This window comes from Xenopus laevis, chromosome 4L, assembly GCF_017654675.1.
Source record: "Xenopus laevis strain J_2021 chromosome 4L, Xenopus_laevis_v10.1, whole genome shotgun sequence".
Taxonomy (NCBI): Eukaryota; Metazoa; Chordata; class Amphibia; order Anura; family Pipidae; genus Xenopus; species Xenopus laevis.
Window position 1 is genome coordinate 37,276,329 of NC_054377.1, and position 22,744 is coordinate 37,299,072.

The window sequence follows — 22,744 nt, forward strand, 5'->3', positions numbered from 1 at the left end:
ATTTTATAATACAGGATTCATTCTTTCCACAAAATGACAGTTTTATTTCACAAAACAGATAAAATAACCATTCTGTGAAGCAACACTGTCAGTCACATTCCTGAACCAATAAGAACAAAGCTTATTGCCATATACAAACAAGATGAGAAGTGGCCAGCTCTGCTCCACATGGCTAAAGCAAAGTATCTGACCTGCTATAGAGGGCGCCCTCTAATGTCCCCTGTGCTGCATAGTAATAAACATGAACAAACCTTTCCTAAAAGAGCTGCTGTTAAACACTACAGGTTCATAAATGGAAGTTTTTACAAATGGCTGAGAAATATAATGCTGCACTTATAATGATTGTAGTAAAAGAAAAGTATGCAAAACATAAATATGATAATTTTAGGTGATATGGCTATTCTTATTGTAGTAACCTGCTTGTGTGGCCATTTTGGTTAAGGGCATTCCTGCTGTTTTGCCATTATCTTATGACTCACTCCTGTTCCTCTTCCTGTCTAAGCTGAGAGCAAAAGTGGGACAGGCCACACCCACCTGCCATCTTCTATTAAATGTACCAGAAGTTACTGTGCTTGTCTGGCTGCTTTGCCTGACTCTCAGAGTCAGTTATAAGTTTTGTATATGATAGTTAGACTCCAATGTCTCCTCCTAGCTGTAATCTTGCACCAATTAGCTTGTAGTAGTCTCTTAATAATGTGCTTAGCTATAGTTCAACTACTACGTAATAGATTTAGCCAGAGACTTGGGACTGATCATGTGCATCACACATTGTGTATAGTATGATGTGTAGGTTATATGAGCAGCCACTACTAAATACTGTGTGTAAACAAAAGACTTTAGGACTTCAACTTCACCTCCTTTCGTTAATTCGGGTCTTTTCACCGCTTCGGGACTTCAGCTTCGTCTTTTCGGCACTTACGCATTCGGTAATATGTGAAATGGCCGCACCACTCGGGCGCTCGTAAAGGGGCCCGGATCTTTAAAAAATGCAGCACTTCTGGGCCCCCCTTCAGGCCCGGAACGATTGTCCCCCCCTGCTGGCAGCCCTGGACATGCATGTGACATGGGCGCAGTTGTGCTCTCTGCTCTAGTGTTGTGCCCCCCTTGACCCACTCTGATGTGAAAGGGTTAAGCACTGGGCAGCAGAGGCGGGCCATGCCGGCCGGGCGCCCTAGGCAACCCAGCCGGCCAGCTTGCCCCCTTCTTCTGCTGTGGATCGGTGGCGCGGCGACACTCGCCGACTCCTTCTCCTGTGGCTGTAACATGCGCATGCGCAGTGATGTCACACTCGCGTGTGCGCATTGACGTTGCGCGCATGATGGAAAGGGGAGCGGCCAAGCTGGCATCCAGTCTAGGGGTAGGCAGAAGAGGCAGCTGCTCAGCGCCCCTCAATCGTTGCGCCTTAGGCAGCTGCCTCTTCTGCCTACCCCTAGTTCCGGCCCTGCTGGGCAGGTAAGGGGACGGCATCATTAGAGTCTTTTGTTATAAATAAATATATTTATAAATAAATATAAAGCATTGTATAGCTTGTTGCTTCTATATAAATAGATTATGATCCCCTAAAATTGCCCCTGCCTAAATGACCCCCTTTTGTTTACACACAGTACTCAGGAGTGGCTGCTCATATAAACTACACATCATTCTATACAGAATGCGTGGTCATACCTCCCAACATTTTGGAAGTAAAAAGAGGGACAAACTATTTTTTGTCATGTAGCGCGGCAATTTTTTTTTTACCACACCCATTTATGTGGCCACACCCCGTAATTACCATGTTCATTTTACAAAGTTTGGCAGATTATAAAAGTTTGAAAATATTAGTACTTGTTTTCTTATCTCAAAATTGTTACAAAGTATCTTAGTTGCACCTGTTAGCTGTACTGGCCTCTCTGCCAAAAGCCAATTAAGTTAGAAATTTTGGGCACAATAAAGATCTTTACACTTTGAATTGGTGCCTGCTGGAAGTCTGCGTTCATTGAGTGCCTGCTCCTTTTTACATTTTGGTTTGTCCGCCCCCTATGCTGAGGGCTCAGGGCAGTGCACCTGGGCCACTTCCCTTATGTGGTGAGTAATTTGTTTACCACAATAAAGTACCCATACTAGAGATGACTTCTTGTAAGTTAGAAATTTTGTTTCTTTTTCTGGCTGTTCAGTACAAATGAGGGACTGCAGGCTAAGCTGTTAAAAGAGAGACTGTCCCTCCAAAAAAGGGACAGTTGGGCGGTATGCTGACTGTGCACATGATCAGTCCCAAGTCCATTATGTAGTAGTTGAACCATACCTACCAACATTTTGGAAATAAAAAGAGAGACAAAAATTTTTTTTTGCATGTAGTGCAGCAATTTTTTTTGACCACACCTATTTAGTGGCCGCACCCCCTAATTACCATGATCATTTTACAAAGTTTGGCAGGTTATAAAAATTTGAAAATATATACTGTATATAAAATATATAAATATAAACTGTTAAAATTACTTATTTTCTTATCTCAAAATTGTTATAAAGCATCTTAGTTGCACCTGTTAGCTGTACTGACCTCTCTGCCAAAAGCCAATTAAGTTAGAAACTTTGTTTCTTTTTCTGGCTGTTCAGTGCAGAGAAAAGAGGGACTTTCTAGTACAAATGAGGGACCTCAAGTTGAGCTGTCAAAAGAAGGACTGTCCCTCTGAAAAAGGGACAGTTGGGAGGTATGTACAGTGCGCATGATCCCAAGTGTCTGGCTAAAGCTATTATGTAGTAGTTGAACTATAGCTAAGCACATTATTAAGAGACTACTACAAGCTAATTGGTGCAAGATTACAGCTAGGAGGAGACATTGGAGTCTAACTATCATATATAAAACTTATAACTGTCTCTGAGAGTCAGGCAAAGCAGCCAGACAAGCACAGTAACTTCTGGTACATTTAATAGAAGATTGCGGGTGGGTGTGGCCTGTCCCATTATTGCTCTCAGCTTAGACAGGAAGAGGAACAGGAGTGAGTCATAAGATAATGGCAAAACAGCAGGAATGCCCTTAACCAAAATGGCCACACAAGCAGGTTACTACAATAAGAATATCCATATCGCCTAAAATGATCATATTTATGTTTTGCATACTTTTCTTTTACTACAATCATTATAAGTGCAGCATTATATTTCTCAGCCATTTGTAAAAACTTCCATTTATGAACCTGCAGTGTTTAACAGCAGCTCTTTTAGGAAAGGTTTGTTCATGTTTATTACTATGCAGCACAGGGGACATTAGAGGGCACCCTCTATAGCAGGTCAGATACTTTGCCTTAGCCATGTGGAGCAGAGCTGGCCACTTCTCATCTTGTTTGTATATGGCAATAAGCTTTGTTCTTATTGGTTCAGGAATGTGACTGACAGTGTTGCTTCACAGAATGGTTATTTTATCTGTTTTGTGAAACAAAACTGTCATTTTGTGGAAAGAATGAATCCTGTGCTATAAAATCTTGCTTTCTGTCGCAGATATCTATTTTGTCATTCAAATCTAGCTTGACAAGCACTAGTTAGTTACACTATTATATATTATGTCCAACTTTGTTTTTACATAATTCATTCTGTAAGTAACTTTGCACATAAGTGTGTCCGTTACATGGAGGTTATACATTTGTGTGACAGATTGCTTGTTAAACTGTACAGAATGGAGTTTGTGATATAATGACATCCTTTTGTGCACTAACCAGATTTTGTTTTCATTCTTTAATAGAAATAAGTCTTTTGTATATTTTTTTCTCTGTGTATGGTCACAAATACTTATATAACATGAGAGACATTCATTCTGTGTATTAGGGATAGTTTTGTATACAGAATGTATTTGGGACAAACGGCACCCCATAAATTTGCACCAGCTCTGGTAACATCATCCAAACCACTCTTATGGCATTAATAGACCATGCCATCACAACATGAACTGGCAGGGCATTCCACAACCTTATTGCCCTCACCATTAAAAAACACCTACACTACTTCAAATGAAAGTTCTGTTACTATTAACTGAAGGTGAGTTGATCCTTTTAATGAGAAAAAAGATCCTCTGTTATCGTCTTTAACACCCTCAAATGTACTTGCTTGTTCCTGTGATCATGTGATCATGTCCCTGAAAAAAATACAAATGACTTCTTCTCTGTATTATGTATGTATTTACTGTATACTACATGGGTTAAACAAAAAAACCAAAACAAGTTGAACAACTTTGCCCGTGTCAGCAACTGGTACAGTATAGTGAATAGCATTTCCACCCTTTAACTCTGTCTGGGTCCTGGATATTGAACACTGCTGGCTGGATAGCCATTAAACACTATAAAAAGTGTCCAACAATGCTGGAAAGTCATGAGATTTTTGAGTGACTATAGGCTGGAGGTTGCAAGTTTGTTAGTTTGTTAAAGGAGAAGTAAACCCTAAAAATTAACATGGCTAAAAATGCCATGTTTTATATACTGCACTTATTTCATCAGCCTAAAGTTTTAGCTTTTCAATAGTAGCAATGATCCAGGAGTTCAAACTTGTCACAGGGGGGGTCACCATCTTGGAAAGTGTCTATGATCACTCACATGCTCAGTGGGCTCCGAGCAACTGTTGAGAAGCTAAATTTAGGGGTTGTGGCAAATTATCAATATAAGATGATGCTACAGGGCTGATTACATTCTGATGCTAGTTGCACTGGTTTCTGTGCTACTGTGTAGTAATTATCTGTATTAATTACTAATCAGTCTTATATTGTATGTATACTGTATATTTTTAGTGGGTCCCTAAGCTCAGTAACTGACAGCAGCACAGATATTCCCTGCTAACAGATTGGGATTGCCTTGGGCTAGGATAGAAGCCCAAAGCATAATGCATACCATTCTAGCCTACTTTGTTAGTTAAAGGGGCGGTAACACCAAAAAATTAAAGTGTTGTAAAGGAAAGACAATATAATGTACTAGTGCTCTGCACTGGCAAAACTGGTGTATTTGCTTCAGAAAAAAACTATAGTTTATATAAACAAGCTGCTGTGTAGCAATGGGGGCAGCCATTTAAGTACAGGACACACAAGAGATAACAGACAAGTTCTGAAGGATCCCATTGTATACTACAGAGCTCATCTGTTATCTACTGTGTAACCTGTACCTTTTCTCCTTTTTCAGCTCTAAATGGCTGCCCCCATGGCTACACAGCAGCTTGTTTATATAAACTATAGTTGTTTTTCTGGAGCAAACACACCAGTTTTACTAGCGCAGCTCAGCATTACATTATATTTCCATTACTTTAGGACACTTTAATTTTTTGGTGTTACTGTTCCTTTAAGCTTTAGTTCTCCTTTAAGGAAGGGGATTACAGGAGTTTTGTAATGATTTGTTTCTCAACCTAGACTATGTATTTGCAGAGCCTTTGTATGTTGTGCTTTAAGAACATATAGCTTTTAGCTCCTTTGCTTTAGCTGATATAAGGGTGAGGTCAGGCGGGGAGGGTAGTTGGGAGCCAGCACTATCTTGGGTAGGCCTTTTCCCATTTTAGAGGGCTAGCATAAAGGGTCCAATCAGAAGTGTGATCCATGATCATGTAAATCAGATGCCCTTCTGAACCAAAAACAAAACCTAGGGCAGGCAACCACACCCCCCAAACATTAGTTTTTTTTAATTTAAGCAGAATTATACATTCCAGACAAGTGATCAAAAGTATGCTATTCTCTTTTATTTATAAAGTACCAACATATCCCAGGGTATGGCAAAATAGAAGGTTCTATATATCAAATATACACACTACATATATAAACAGATCAATACAGGAAGAAAATTGTGCCCTGTTCAGTAAAGTTTACAATCTAAAAGAGAAGGATGTATGAGACACAAGGTGTGAAGACAATAAAATTAAATTTTTTTGTTTTAGCAAATATTCTATATTTAATTATTGTGATGAAACGTATAACAGTTATGATTACAAACCACCAAGTTAAAGGGATACTGTCAGTTAATAGTGCTGCTCCAGCAGAATTCTGCACTGAAATCCATTTCTCTAAAAATAGCAAACAGATTTTTTTAGATTTTATTTTGAAATCTGGCATGGGGCTAGACATATTGACAGTTTCGCAGCTGCCCCCAGTCATGTGACTTGTGTTCTGATAAACTTCAATCACTCTTTACTGCAAGTTGGAGTGACATCACCCCCTCCCTTCCACCCCCCAGCAGCCTAAAAACAGAACAATGGGAAGGTAGGAAGATAGCAGCTCTCTAACGCAAGATAACAGCTGCCTGGTAGATCTAAGAACAGTACTCAATAATAAAATCCAGGTCCCGCTGTGACACAATCAGTTACATTGAGTCAGAGAAACAATCTGCCAGAAAGCAGTTCCATCCTAACGTGCTGGCTCTTTCTGAAAGCATATGACCAGGCAAAATGACCTGAGATGGCTGCCTACAGAACTAAAAAACAAATATATTTGATGTTTTAGGAATTCAAATTTACATGGTAGAGTAAATTATTTGCAGTGTAAACAGTAATTTAGAAATAAAAACCACATCATAAAAATCATGACAGAATCACGTTAAAATTAGGGATAGGCAAAACTATTTGGCATAGTTAGATATGCAGCAAATTTTTGATTTTTGCCACAGGCAAATTTTCTTGCGAAATGGCGTAAAAAATTGCTATGTGGCTCGTTGTGCCTAGCCTTGAAAAACTTTGTCGTGCACGACATTCGATGCACACAAAAAAAAGGCCGCTGGTGTGCGTAATGAGTCACATGGCACTGGTGTCAAAACAGGCGTCTCCAGCAAATTTTTCAGCAGGATATGATAATCCTGGTCTCCAGGAGCTAAAATGCCAGTTGATGACACGGCTCCAAAGGTGCTTGAAGGCCAACTTTGGCATTGAAACAGAACTCAGAATTGTGCAGCGCATATGGACTGACCTAAAGAGAAGGCACCCAGACCTTGTACAAGAGATATGGGACAAAGTTGAAGGGAGAATTTTGCTACATAATACATTAATCTGTCTTCTTAATTACAATACAGATGCTGATTTCCTAGAATTTAAATATTATTTAAAATGCCTTCACCACCACAAATCCTATTTATTTTGCTCTTTTTGCACCAAGGTGTATTTAGGTGAATTCTTTAACATAAGGAACAGGTAACTATTGCAGAGAACAAGGAAATCAGCTATCAAGTTGAAATGTTCTGCTACAAAAAGCTCTCTTACAACTGCCCCATCACCATACTTCCCATCCTTATAGATGTCCCTGTCTAGGGTTGCCACCTCACCCCTTTAAAACTGAACATATATGCAATCCACAGCCTGTCTGGCTAATTAACAATTCATTTAGATGCATGATGTATGGCTGCACATAAATCAGTTCAGTCTGCAGCATGCATCAAAATTAATTACTAATTAGCCAGGCAGGCTGTGGATTCCATATGTGATATGTGTTCGGTTTTAAAGGAGTGAAGTGACAACCCTATACCTGCCCCATACTTCCCATTCTTATTGATGTCCATGTCGAGGGTTTCTACTTCATCCCTTTAAAACCGAACACATATGGAATCCACAGCCTACCTGGCTAATTAGTAAATAGCGATTCGTTTAGATGCATGCTGCAGACTGAACTGATTTATGTGCAGCCATGATGAATTGCTTATTAGCCAGGCAGGCTATGGATTCAATTTGTGTTTGGTTTTAAAGGGGTGAAGTGGCAACCCTATCCCTGTCCCATGCTTCCCATCCTTATAGATGTTCCTGCCCAATGCTTCCCATCCATATAGATGGTAGCTGTATTTACAGCACAAAAATCTGCCTGTATAATGTGTATTGTGTAAATACAGTATTACTTAAACTAAAATTATGTATTAACTTGCCAGCCAAAAGGATCCATGGAGACGGGGCAGAGGCTTCCAAGCCGGCAGAAGCCCCAGAGCCAGCCAAACAAGCTGCACCATCTCCTCCCCAGGAAGACCTGGTTCCTTCAGCACCTGCCCAGCCAGCACCATGGGAATATTTTATTCATGCTGGTCCAGCAGGTCAACAGGCTGAGGCAGGATGTCAAGATACAGAGGCAGGAGGTAGGGAAAATTGGGAGGATTATCCTCAGCATGAGGGGCAGCCCTCCTCCTCCTGTACTGTAACTTATTGTTATTACTGTTTTCTATTTTCATGTTTTACATTTTCATATATATTTGGATTTTTTTTCTTCTTTTAACTACACAGATGGTACTTAAAGTTGTGGATTATAAACACACCATGACTATGCTCAGTCATGTAACATTGCATTACATAGTATTTCAGATTCAATACACTTAAAACATAAATATATGCTTCATTAATTTTAATGTGGGTTACAAAGCACCAGATACTATCTGTTCAGATTTAGTAGTTGTGTTAGTAAATTACTAGTGTGTTTGTGTGTGTATTACATATATATATATATATATATATATATATATATATATATATATATATATATAGTAGTGTTCCAAGGAATGACGCACTCCAGGACTTCATAATGAGATCAAGCAAAGTGAAGTTTATTTGTCGTTTCGGTCCAGTCTGGACCTTTCTCAAGACTGAAAACTGGCGCAGATGGGCCCAGAAATTTTTACAGCATCTTACAGCAGCAGGGCTGGAGCTAGGGTTGCCACCTTTATGTCTGGGTGAGACCGGGCGGGGGACGGGTCCGTGACATCAGTGGGCGTGTCTGCGATGTCAGTGGGCGGGGCTATGCCGTCAGTGGGTGGACTCGTGACGTCAGTGGGTGGGCTATGACGCGGCGATCAGCGATTGCCCGATTGCCATGTCAATCAAGGGAATCCCGCCCGGTTTTCCTTATATGTAAAACCGGGCAGGAAGTATAGACCCGGGTAGCCCCTCAAAATACCGGGCTGTCCGGGTCAAAACCGGACAGGTGGCAACCCTAGCTGGAGCAAAAGCCTGAGCCAACAAAGATTGCATTGTTACTGCACAGTATTGGGGATGAGGCACTGGAGGTGTATAATACTATGAGGATTGCACAGACACAAGCTGCTGACAGAACCCTTGACTCTGTGATGCAAGCATTTCAAGCTTATTTTCAGCCCAAAAGGAATGTTGTATTTGAAAGACACCAGTTTTGGACCCATACTTTTGTAGAAAATAAAGGCATAGACAAATTTGTTACTGAACTGAAACTAAAAGCAGCTAACTGTGAATTCAAAGATCAGGAGGAGTGCTTGAGAGACAAAATAGTTTTCAGTATTACAAATCCCTGTTTAAAGGGGAAGTTGCTTGAATGCAGAGAGTTAACTCTATCGAAATATGTAAATCTAAAGAAATAATATCAGATCAAACAACTGCAATGGCAAGTGCCACTATAGACAGCAGTGTTCATGCTATACAAATCACACCCAGAGAGACACAGCAAGCCCCTAAGTACAGTAAAGGTACTTCCTCTGCGAATCTACAGTCTAAATCAAGCACTCCGACAAAGCCATGTAGCAGATGTGGCGGAAAGCTCCCTCCCCAGTAGTGTCCTGTATATGGAGTAGAATGCAATAAATACAAAAAGAGAAATCATTTTGGCAAAATGGTAATGGCCAGAAATCCTCAAACACCGAAAATCCCTTCAAAGATGTGAATACTTTATTCACTGCTGCTCTAGGAAAACACAGAGTAGCCAGAGATAGCTCATGGTATGCAATGCTTACTGTACATGGCACAGACATTGAATTTAAGGTGGACACTGGAGCTGAAGCAAATACCATTTCAGCTTCAGTCATTTCCCACGTCAGGTATTATAGTAAAGCCTACAGACACAATGCTTATTGCATATGGGGGAGAACGTATTAAACCAGAAGGGGTTGTAACTCTCACTGCACAAGCCCCGCACAAAACAGTTAAGTTAACCTTTTTTATTACAAATGTGTCTGATATCCCTCTCTTAGGAAAAAAAAGCCTGTGTTCAGCTGAATCTGCTAAGAAAAGTTTGTGAGCTTTTCAAACCTGCACCCACAACTAAAGATCAGCTACTAACCCAGTATTCAGATGTATTTTAGGGGCTTGGAGAATTCCCTGGTGCACGCCACATATTTACCATCTCCAATGTTCCCCCTAACACGGTTGTCGCAAAATACCATATTCTATTACAGAAAGACTAAAGTGTACTATTGGCAGTCTTGAACAGCAAGGTGTCATCAGCAAAGTAACCAAACCCACTGATTGGGTGAACAGCCTTGTTATCACATAAAAGAAAAATGGATCACTGCAGGTATGTTTGGACCCGAGGGACCTAAACAAAGCTATACTAAGACTTCACTTCTTCATCCCAACACCTGAGGATGTAATTAACAACTTAGCTGTAAGGAAGCTTTTCACTATCCTAGATGAAAAAGATGGATACTGGCAGATTAAACTTGAAAGTGAATCAGCACCTTTAACACTCTATGGGGATGATACAAATTTCATCGCCTTCTATTTGGGATCAGGTATGCAAGTGAAGTGTTTCAGCAAAAGAACTTTAAATCATTTGGGGATATTGCTGATGACCTGATCATTGCCAGCAACTCTAAATAGGAACATGATGCCATTTTACAAAGAGTCATGGACAGAGCATGCAAGCTGAAGGTAAAGCTCAACAAAGAAAAACTTCAGTACCAAGTAAGCAAAGTGCACTAAATGGGGCACATAATATCCAGTGAGGGGGTCATGCCTGATCTGGACAAAGTTAAGGCAATTTTAGAGATGCCAAGCCCACATGACAAAAAAAGTTTGCAGAGGCTGCTCGGCATGATTCGCTATCTTGCACAGTACAGTATATTCCCCATGAAGCAAGTATAACTGCACCACTCAGACTCCTGTTTTCGAAAGATACTGTCTGGCAGTGGAACCCTGAACAGCAGGATGCTTTTCAAAAACTTAAAGATGCACTAGTGTGCACTCCAGTGCTTTCCTTTTTTGATCCTAGAGAACCAGTTGAATTACAGGCAGAAGCCTCGAAAGATGGACAGGGAGCATGTCTTATGCAAAAAAAACAAACCTGTCATCTATGCATCCAGAGCATTGACAAAGACTGAACAAAAATATGCCTAAATTGAAAAGGAACTCATTGCCATTGTGTTTGCATTTAAAAAGTTCCATCAATATGTGTTTGGAATCTCAGTAATGGTACAACCAGATCACAAGCCTCTAGAATCCATTGTCACAAAAGACTGCAGCGCATGCTACTCCAGCTACAGAAATATGACTTTCACATTGTCTACACTCCTGGAAAAGACATGCTGATACCAGATATCAGATATTGGAGTAAGGTTCTTAGTGGGGTCCCTCAGACCAGGGATTGCTGCGCTTTCAGCCACCTTTAGTGAGTTAACATGAAAGCCATTGCTCCTATACGTTACCACTTCATAGGGTGTTGCCGATCTTTCTCCTGGTTGGACACTGCGGTCCGTGTCTCTCACTTGGCCCGTCTTGAGGAACTTTTTCTCTTGGTTCCTAGGTGCATTCTTCGCCAAAGTGGTGCTTACAAGGTTATATTTGCCTCGAGCCGCAGATCATTAAGCCAGCTTGTGGGGCCGCTCCAGCGGATAGCAGACAAGGAACAGGCGGTTTCGTTCAGTGGTTACACGCCAACACGTTACATAGGGTGGGGAAACAAGATGTCAAAGTTACAGAAATAACTAAAGTTCAACAGCTGTAGTTACATATATTTCAGTAACGGTATGCAGTTTCTACAAGATGTACAGATAATATTGAGCAATGGGTGTTGCCCTGCAGCCTGAAGTATCACTGAGCCTTGCAATTGCAGCTACAAGCAATTAACTATGTAACTGAAGGATTTATTAGTGAAAGCATAAGAACCATTATTTTAAGCATATTCCTACAGTATAGATATGGATGTATATAATTTATGTGTAAAAAGTATGGAGGGGTTTGTATATGAATGCTGGGTTTTCATTTGAAGGGGTTGAACTTGATGAACTTTGTCTTTTTCAACCCATTTTAACTACAGGTATGTAACTATGTAACTATATGAATTATGAAATTGCACTCCCAGATTCCTGACAGATTTATCACATTAATCTTTTAAAGCCTTGGAAAACTAAAGGCACAATGTTTATTCATCTTGTCCCCAATAGTCTTGATTTAGGACCAAATCTTTGCACTAGTAAAGGTGCGCAAAGTCCCCAGGTACCCACAGCAGTACCTTACCAGTTACTATATATATGTGTGTGGTGCAAAAGTTCTCATCAACAACTACAGTAAGTTATGTGCATGCTTTAGGTGTTTATCTTAATTATTTAGTTTGCTGAGATTATCTTGTTTTATTTTTTTTAAAGGTAAACTTTATTTGTTTTAATTTTTGTAAACAATACAAACAATAAACAATTGTATTGAAAATTACATTACATTTGTCTCTGTTTTTTTTATTTTTTTATACAGCCTGTTAGTATAATTTTATGCATTCATGTATCATGTACTGTCCTCAGTAACCCTTGGCCCTGACTTCCACCAGGGACTCCTTATTTTTGCAAACTTTGTTGCACTGCCTCTGGCTTCATAGGTAAGTTTAATTTTGGGTATTGTCTGGTTGACTTTATTAATCTTGTTTTATTTTAAATCAGTATACATTAATACTATTTGATGTCATTTTTTTGTATTTAAAAGAGGACCTACAGTACATGTAATTGCAGTGTACACAGATTTTAAGACATACTTCATTTTCACTGATATAATGGAGGAAAAAGCTAATGAAGTTGCTTGTATGGTAAATGAAGCAGAGAGACAAAATATTAATTAGTGAATAAAATCAGCTATGAGTGGCTTTAAGCATGCCTGTGAGAAAGAAAACTAAAAGGTCAGCTGCTTCAGCTTGGAGCATTCTTTGTGTCACGTAATAACAAATGTCATGTATGCTGCCTGTGGTAGTTAAAAGCAAATAGAACACAGATATTTTAAGATTTTATTTCACTATATGGATGCCTTTTTCCAAATAAATCCCAGCCTTTTGACCATTAGGTATGTTTTATAATTATTTGCAGGTACAACATTCTATAATTCATGCTTTCCATGAAAGTTTGGCACTTAAAGGATCACTCACTTTTTTACTGATTTTATTTTGTGTATATGCTTTTTTAATCTGCCACATAATTTCAAAATATTAATATTTTTTAAAAGATTCTGCATTCTGCAGAGTAAATTCTCTTCTAAGGCAAATGGCAAGGCTACAAAGGATTAAAAGCTTAATACTAGAAGAGCACAGATCATTTTTTTTTTCAGATTTTTCTCCTAACATCCAAATGAACCCAAAACTATTGTCCATTGTCCTACTGGACTACTGTTATATCTGGCACATAGAGTAGAGTAAACCTTCTACAGGTTTAGGATCCATTATCAGGATGGGAAAACCATCTCCCATAGACTCCCATTTTAATAAAATACTTAAATCTTGTACAAATGATTTATTTTATTTTTCTCTGTAATAAAAAACAGTACCTTGTACTTGTTCCCAGCTAAGATTTAATTAATTCCTACTGGAGGTAAATCAATCCTATTTGGTTTATTTCATGTTTAAATAGATTTTTATTAGACAAAGTATGGAGATCCAAATTTACAAAGGCAAAGGCTAAGACTAACCCCTAAAAATGTTTTAATTATATTAATAGTAAAAAGATTTGGGTTAAGAGCATTGCTCCTTTAAATAATGGTACCAGTATGGTTGTAACAGATACAGAAAAGGTAAATGTGCTAAATCAGTTATTTTCTGCACTGTATAAAATAGAGGAGTCAGAGTTCCCAGGCTCACTTCATAGTTGCAATGTTGGCTCAGCTCAATCTAGTTAGTGGCTGACTCAGGATATGATTCATAAAGCTTTAATAAAAATGAATGTAAACCAGGTGGCAGATGGCATACATCCTGGGTTCTAAGAGAGCTTAGTTCAGTTTTAGACGACCCTATTTCTGATTTTCTCAGATTCGCTTTTATCTGGTATGGTACCTATGGATTGGAGAAAAGCCGAAGTCATTCCAATTTTTAAGGGATCGCGGTCTCAGCCTGGCAATTATAGGCCAGTAAGTTTGAAATCTGTGGTAATTTGAAGGCTTGTTAAGGGATCACATAAAAATGTTTGTCCTAGTGAATGCCATTATGAGCAGGAATCAGCATGGCTGACAAATTTGCCTGTTTTTTATGATGAGGTAGTTATGATGAAGTAAGATGCTGGGCAGTGGGGGAGCAGTAAATCTATTTGGATTTGTTCATGTGTTTGATGAATTCTTTCTAAACTAAGGTCTGTTAGGCTTAAAGAAGTTGTTTGCAAATGGCTACAGGATCGAATACAGAGTGTGGTTGTTAATGGCTACAGGATCGAATACAGAGTGTGGTTGTTAATGGTACATTCTCTACTTGGGGTAGGCTTCTCAGGGCTCGGTATTGGGTCCACTTTTATTTAACTTGTTCATTAATGACTTAGGGGAGGGTATTGTAAGTAATGTATCAGTGTTTACAGATGACACAAAACTATCCAGCCCAATTAATTCCATCCAGGATGCAGCATCCTTGCAACAGTATCTTGACAAACTGCCAATCTTGGCAGCTAAGTGAAAAATGATTGGCATGCACCTGGGATGTAAAAATATACAAGCCACTTATACCCTTAATGGGACTTCACTAGGAAAATCCATAATGCTTCTTTCTAATCTCCTCCAGCGCCTAGAGGACCAAGAGGAAAAACAGGACTACATTATCCAGGGTCTGCATTCCCTCTCCGACAGGCTAGATGCAGTTCATCAAGCCTCTGCTGCGGTTTCTGAGGGGGTCTGCCCTGTCCACTACTCCGGGTAATAGAGGTTTGTCCCATGACCCAAAGATTCCCTTCCCTGATAAGTTTAGTGGGGATAGGAGTAAATTTCCCTACTGGTGAGGATGAAGTAAGGTTCATTATGACCTTACTACAAGGTGACCCACAAGTCTGGGCACTAAGATTACCCTCCTCTGACCCTGCCCGTCTGTCAGGAGAGCCAGAAGTACCCGATGGCGCTGTTTACATTCCCAGCAGTCACTGTGAAGATCCAAGATGACGGCGCCCATGCTGAACACATGGTTGCAGCTACTGATTCTGCTTAACCCTTCGGATACCACAACCTTGCTCCCACTAGAGGGCTTCCTCCTTCATCCTGACTACCTCCCTGGAGGGAGCTCCCGGCTCCCTGACATTATTCTTGGGCCATGGATCCTACTGAGGAAGCTACGCCTGATGTCGGACGAGCGCTCCGCGGACTGGCATCCCGCATGGAGAATTATGAAGCCCAGCAGTACCGCATAGGGCAGGCACTCAATACCCTTCTCTCTCGTATGCCTCCTGTGCCCCCTGCTTCCCAAGCTGCTGTAAATCCTCCCATGGCGGCCGTCTCGTCTACCGCAGGTTCCTCATCTGGTGAGCCTTGCATTCCGCCTCCTCCTCGCTTTAGTGGGGACCCACAAGCTTGCAGAGGTTTCGCTACACAGTTCCAGATCCAGTTTGAGTTTCAACCCTCGCACTTCCCCAATGAACGTTCCAAGGTGGGGTATGTGATGTCTCGTTTGGTGGGCAAACCGCTTAAGTGGGCAACATCTCTTTGGGAGAAGAATTCTCCAGTGACTTTTGATGCCAAGGCTTTTCTTCAAGCATTTCGTACTTTGTTTGATGCCCCGGCACCTCGCTTACAAAGACCGCTGTTACCTTCTACCCCCCAGCAGCCTTCTTTTATTCCTCCGGAGGAACCTATGCAAGTCGGAAGAGTTCGTCTCTCTGAACAGGAGAAACTCCGGAGACGTACGGCTGGACTTTGTCTCTATTGTGGTGGTCAATCTCACTTTGCCAACTCTTGTCCTGTGAAGCCTCAGAGTTCCCCTCTTCAAGGTAACCCTGGAAAGACTCATGTGAGGGGGGTTATTCCTGTAAAGCCTCAGAGTTCCCCTCTTCAAGGTGACCCTGGAAAGTCTCATGTGAGGGATGTTGCTCCCAAATCTCAAGAGAACTCTCACAGGTTTCTTCTGCCTTTACAGATCCGTCTGACCACTAAGACCATAGTTGGCTCAGGATTCATTGACTCTGGTGTTGCCGGAAAATTTAATGGATGCTCTCTTTGCTAAGTATATGAATGTTCCCCTGTTCCCATTGACTCCTCCTCTTCGAGTAACCGCCATTGATGACAGACCCCTTGAATCTGAGTTTATTTCCATGACGACTGGGGAATTGCCTGTGCAGGTTGGGACTTTACACAAAGAAAAGTTATCGTTCCTGATTATTTCCTGTCCTTCTGTTCCAGTCATCTTGGGGCTTCCCTGGTTACGCCTGCATAACCCTATCATTGATTGGTCCTCGGAGCATGTTTCCCGTTGGAGTCCATACTGCCAACAGCACTGCCTTTCTACTGAACCCATCCAGAGGGTGAATATTCCACGTCAGATTTGAAGACGCTTCCCTCCTTCTACAAGGAATTCTCTGATGTCTTCTGTAAAAAGTCTGCAGAATTTCTCCCTCCTCATCATCACTGCGATTGTCCAGTTGATCTCCTGCATGGAACCATGCCTCTTAGAGGTCGCACTTATCCTCTCTCTCCGGCAGAGCCCATTGCCATGAAGGAGTATATCCAAGAAAATCTCCAGCGGGGGTTTATTCACCCTTCTAATTTTCCTGCAGGGGCTGGATTCTTCTTCATGGAGAAGAAGGATGGAGCTGGAGAAATGTGTGTTTGAAGTGTCCAAGATTCCTTTTATGGGCTATATCATCTCCCCAGAGGGTTTTGAGATGGATCCTGTGAAAGTGTCTGCAATCCAAGAGTGGCCTCTACCACTGAGCACCAAGGCAATCCAGAGATTCATTGGTTTTGCCAATTACTACCGGCAATTCATTAAGGGATTCTCTTCTCGTATTGCTCCTATCCTGGCCCTCATCCGAAAAGGGGGTAAACCCAGCTCATGGCCCCCGCCTGCTATAGAAACTTTTCAATCCTTGAAGGATGCCTTCACTTCTGCTTCGGGTTCTCCGCCATCCTGATCTGGAGTTACCTTTCTTCATCGAGGTGGATGCTTCTGAAGTTGGAGCTGGAGCTATCCTGTCCCAAAGACATCCCTCTGATGGAAAGCTGCACCCATGTGCGTATTTCTCTAAGAAGTTCTCTCCTGCCGAACAAAATTATGATGTAGGAAATCGAGAACTCCTGGCTGTTAAGCTTGCCTTAGAAGAGTGGCGTCATCTCCTTGAAGGTTCCTTGATCCCAGTCACGATCTACACAGATCATAAGAATCTTGAGTTCATTCAATCTCTCAAGAGGCTGAATCCCAGACAAGCAAGGTGGGCTCTCTTCTTCTCTCGATTTAACTTTGTCTTGACTTTTCGCCCTGGCTCCAAGAATCGGAAAGCCGATGCTCTGTCTCGAAGTTTCACTCCGGTTGATCGTACTCCTGAAAGACAAGAGCCTATTATTCCTCCTGTCAAGGAATAATAGGCTTCTTTGTACCCTCAATTTGCTGATCAAATTCTGGCTGGTCAATCTTCTGCCCCTCCTGATACTCCCATCAGAATGGCATTCGTACCTCCTGACCTTCGTCTGCCTATCCTGCAACAGACTCGTAGCTCCAAGCAAGTGGGACATCCAGGTCCTGCTAAGACTCTAGAACTTTTACGGCGTCTAGTCTGGTGGCCGACTATTCGTAAAGATGTCAAAGACTTTGTTGCTGCTTGTACCGTTTGTGCCACTTCCAAGTCTAGCCATTCTCGCCCTAGTGGGTTACTACAGCCATTGCCTGTCCCCTGTCGTCCTTGGACGCATTTGGCAATGGACTTCATAGTCGAACTTCCTCCCTCCAGTGGGAACACCGTGATCTGGGTCGTCATAGATCGTTTTAGCAAGATGGCCCACTTCAACCCTTTATGGAAGCTTCCATCTGCAGTGGAGTTGTCACAGTTGTTTATTCAATTCATTTTCCGCCTGCATGGCTTCACGGCGGAGATTGTCTCTGACAAAGGTTCCCAGTTCACGGCGAAGTTTTGGCGTTCCCTGTGCAAAGATCTGGGTATTACTCTCCAGTTCTCCTCCGCTTATCATCCCCAGACAAATGGAGCAGCTGAACAAGTGAACCAAGCTTTAGAACAGTTCCTGAAGAATAACGATTGGTCTGATCTCCTCCCGTGGGCAGAATTCGCTCATAACAATGCCTGCCACACTTCCACTGGAAGGTCTCCTTTCATGTCGGTGTATGGTCAACCTCCTCAAGCCTTCCCACAGGACTTTGTGTTGTCTGACGTCCCGGCTGCAGATGACCATGCAGCCCACATGTCTGCTATTTGGGCTGCAACCAAGTTGAACTTGGAGAAGAGCGCTCTGGTTCACAAGACGTTTGCAGATCGAAGATGTAGACCCTCTCCTCCCTACAAGGTTGGTGATAAAGTCTGGTTGTCTTCCAGGACCATTCGGTTGAAGGAGCCATCTCCTAAGTTGGGTCCGAAGTTTGTGGGTCCATTCTCCATCTCAGAGGTGATCAATCCTGTGGCTGTCAGACTTCAGCTTCCCCCCGAGATGTGAATCTCCAACGTGTTTCATGTCTCCTTGGTGAAACCCGCTACCTCCAACCGCTTTTCTGTTGACCAGTCTCCCCCTCCTACTATCTCTGTGGATGGTCAACAAGAATATGAGGTGGAAAAGATCCTTGACTCCAGAATCTCCAGGGGTTCTCTTTAGTACCTCATCAAGTGGAAGGGCTTTGGCCCTGAAGAATACTCCTGGGAAGGACACTCTGATGGTCATGCTCCTCGTCTTGTGAGGGATTTCCACGCTAAGTTTCCCCAAAAGCCTTGTCCTGGTGATCCAGAGGCCCCCCCGTGGGGGGTACTGTCAGGACTGCCAGAAGTACCCGACGGCACTGTTTACATTCCCGGCGGTCACAGTGAAGATCCAAGGTGCCGGGATGTCATCATAAAAGGGTGCCCAAAACATTGTGACGGCGCCCAAGAATAGGATTCAATTCACTACTGATCCTGGGTTCCTGTACTGCCTATTTTCCAGCCTTGATTCCTGCTCCCAGCCTTGATTCCTGCTTCCAGCCTTGATTCCTGCTCCCTGTCTATGATTCCTATTACCTGCCTGTGTTATTGAACTTTGCCTGGACTTTGGACTTTTGCATCTGATCTGCCTGCACTCGTTAACTCCTGCTTGTGACCACTACTACTGATTCTGCTTAACCCTTCGGATATCGCAACCTTGCACCCACTAGGGCTTCCTCCTTGATCCTGACTACCTCCCTGGAGGGAGCTCCTGGCTCCCTGACACCGTCTATCCATAGAAACATTTTTTGGTACCATGGCCATGCTATACGATGACCCGGATCATACTAACTCTGCTGAGTCCGTGATTCATAAACTCTGCCAATGGAGTGGTTGAAAGGTATAAGGGTCATTTCCTTAAAAATTGTCCTATGAGGCCAGGAAAACCTCAAAGCCTAAATGGAGATTATCTCACCCCAATTCACCTCTAAACATTTGTTACCTGTTGTATTGTTCTGGCCTGGGGGTTCAGTTCAAGTTTCAGCCTTGGTGGATTCTGGGGCTGGGGGGAATTTCTTAGATGTTGCCTTCGCAGAAAGGTATAATATTCCCCTTATACCTCCTGTGAAGGTTTCTGCAATTGACAAAAGTCCACTGGGGTCAGGTCTGGTAACCCAAAAACCCAAGGCATTTACCATGTGTGTAAACAATATGCATTGTCAAAAATAAGCTTTTCACGTTCTTGGTGGTTCTTCGTACCCGTTAATTCTGGAGTTACCTTGGTTAAAGCTACACAACCCCCACATTGATTGTGTAACTGGGGAGGTTATTCAGTCGGGTTCCAAGTGTAAAGATTCATGTCTAGCGTCCACTCTCATGGTGGCAGCTGCCTCCCTAGTGAAACTCCCTCCTGTTAAGTTTCGTTCCAAGTCTCATTCTGGGGTACATAGTGCCCATTCGGCAGTTACATCCGCTCTGAAAAGATCAGCCGATAAGCCCCTAAGGGAGGTACCCAAATATCAGGTTGGTGACTTGGTTTGGCTATCCACAGGGAATATAAAATATATATATATATTTTTCTTTTCTTAAGTGTGGGCCCAGATTTATTGGTCCATATCCTATTGTGGAGATTGTGAATCCAACCTCTGTCCGTCTTGAGTTTCCTTATATGTTTATGTATTTGTTTCATGTTTCTATGTTGAAACCTGCCTTACAGGTCCACCAGCAATCATGTCCTCCTCCAGTGTTGATGAAGAGTCTGGTCAAATCTGATGCCAGGGTTGACCACTTTAGGAGACAGTTTCATCCCAGTTCTCCTAGTAAGGGTCCAGTGGCCCCTCCTCGAGGGGGGGTAATGTAACAAACAACGTGGTCCAGTGGCTTACCCTGGTTGTCCAGTGGCATACCCTCTGGCATGCGGGGGTGCCCGCCATGCCTTTGGCGGGGATGCACGCCGCATGCGTCCTGTTTCCTTCAGCACCAGTTTCCCTATGGTGCGCGCGACTGCGCTCTTCCGTGTTTATGCGCCAGCATGATGACACCACGTCGCATTGGCACGAAATTCAAAAGTATTAACAGGGATTTCATTTTTCAAAGCACTCCCCGTTGTTAGGTTCTATTTAGCTTGTTCCTGGGTGCTATCCTATTTGAATCCTGATCTTCTGTGTATTGACCCTTGCTTTGCCTGACTATCCTGAACTCTCCAATCTGACCATTGTCTGCCTGTTTATTCTGACGCTCTCCAATCCTGATTCTGGTCTGTCTGACTATTCTATGCTCTCCAATCCTGATTCCGGCCTGTCTGACTATTTTACGCTCTCCAATCCTGATTCCGGCCTGTCTGATTATTCTACCTCTGCTTATGCTGGCCCAGTCTGGCCTCCTAGTGGTGTTCTTCCATCCTTGGTGAGCACCTTCTGTATGGTTTTTTTTTTGTATCAATATTTGTTATTATTTTTCATATTATGCTCACAAAATATTTTTCTTATAATGCAATTCATGTAAATTTTTTCTGAATATGTTATACTTTGTATGTTGTATATATTCAAGTCTATGTTTAAACATCTGTAACACCAGTATCATTAACTTATTCCGATTGTGAACACAGACTTGCATAAAATAATATAATATTGATAATATGATATATATTAAAGTCAATAAAAAATACAAACATAAACTTATAGTGCATATCTTAGTTGTTAATTTCATTCTTTCTGAATGTTTTTTTTACAGTGAGAGCTGTGAAGATATGGAATTCTCTCCCTGAATCAGCAATACAGGCTGATACATTAGATAGCTTTAAGAAGGGGTTGTATGACTTTTTAGTATGGAACCCTGTATTCTAGTACAAGTTGATCCAGGGACTAGTCTGATTGCCATTTTGGAGTCAGGAAGGAATTTTCCCCCACTGAAGCGAATTGGAAAGGCTTTAAGGGGCCGATTCACTAACTTCGAGTGAAGGATTCGAAGTTAAAAAACTTCGAATTTCGAAGTTTTTTTTGGGCTACTTCTACCATCGAATGGGCTACTTCGACCATCGAATGGGCTACTTCGACCTTCGACTACGACTTCGAATCGAAGGATTCGAACTAAAAATCGTTCGACTATTCGACCATTCGATAGTCGAAGTACTGTCTCTTTAAAAAAAACTTCGACCCCCTAGTTCGCCATCTAAAAGCTACCGAACTCAATGTTAGCCTATGGGGAAGGGCCCCATAGGCTTGGCTAACTTTTTTCGATCGAAGGATATTGCTTCGATCGAAGGATATTGCTTCGATCGTTGGATTAAAATCCTTTGAATCGTTTTATTCGAAGGAATAATCCTTCGATCGTACTATTTGCGCTAAATCCTTCGACTTCTATATTGGAAGTCGAAGGATTTTAATTCTTAGTCGAATATCGAGGGTTAATTAACCCTCGATATTCGACCCTTAGTGAATTGGCCCCTAAATGTTTTTATGCCTTTCTCTGGATCAACTAGCAGTTAGGTAGGTTAAAATTGCGTTAAAAGGTTGAACTTGATGGACATGTGTCTTTTTTTAACCCAACTTACTATGTTACTATATTACAGAAAGACCCCTTATCTGGAAAACCCCATGTCCCAAGCATTCGATATAACAGATCCCATACCTGTAGTAAATCCTTGGAAAATGGCAATGCTACAAAGGCTTTAACCAAAAATAATAACCATTCATATTATTTCCTGCTAGATAAGCACCAATATGGTAGATCCAATTGCCTTTATAGACCTCTCGGGCTATGGCATGAAGGACTTTTCTGGCAGAAGGACCAAATTGTTTTAATGACACTAAGGGCCCAATGGGCCCAAGGTAAGCCTAAGGTAAGATAGAGAGAGGCCTCTCTCTCTAACCAGATGATGTTACACAAAGAGGAAGGAAGCCTTGCTGTTCCCCCAAAACGTTCTTTGACCTGTGCTGGAAAGCTATGAGCCAGAGGGTAACCTAACTTTAAAGGATGTGTCAGAAAGGCAGCAGAGGAAGTTAAGTGGCATGTATGTCCTAGTTATATTATTGGGAACTGTGTGAACTATTTGGAGAACTGGAGAAGTTGTACTAGTGAATATGAATATGTGTTCTGCAAGGACATGTGGACCTTTGGTTATTTTATACTAATTTATACTATTTTTATACTGAATGCTAAACAAGTCTCACCTTAAATGGTGATGTAAGCATGAATGAGTTAATTTGACCATTACTTTAATGGTCATTTAGCCCCAAGTGTTACCCAGTTACTAGCTGGTAAAACCTGAA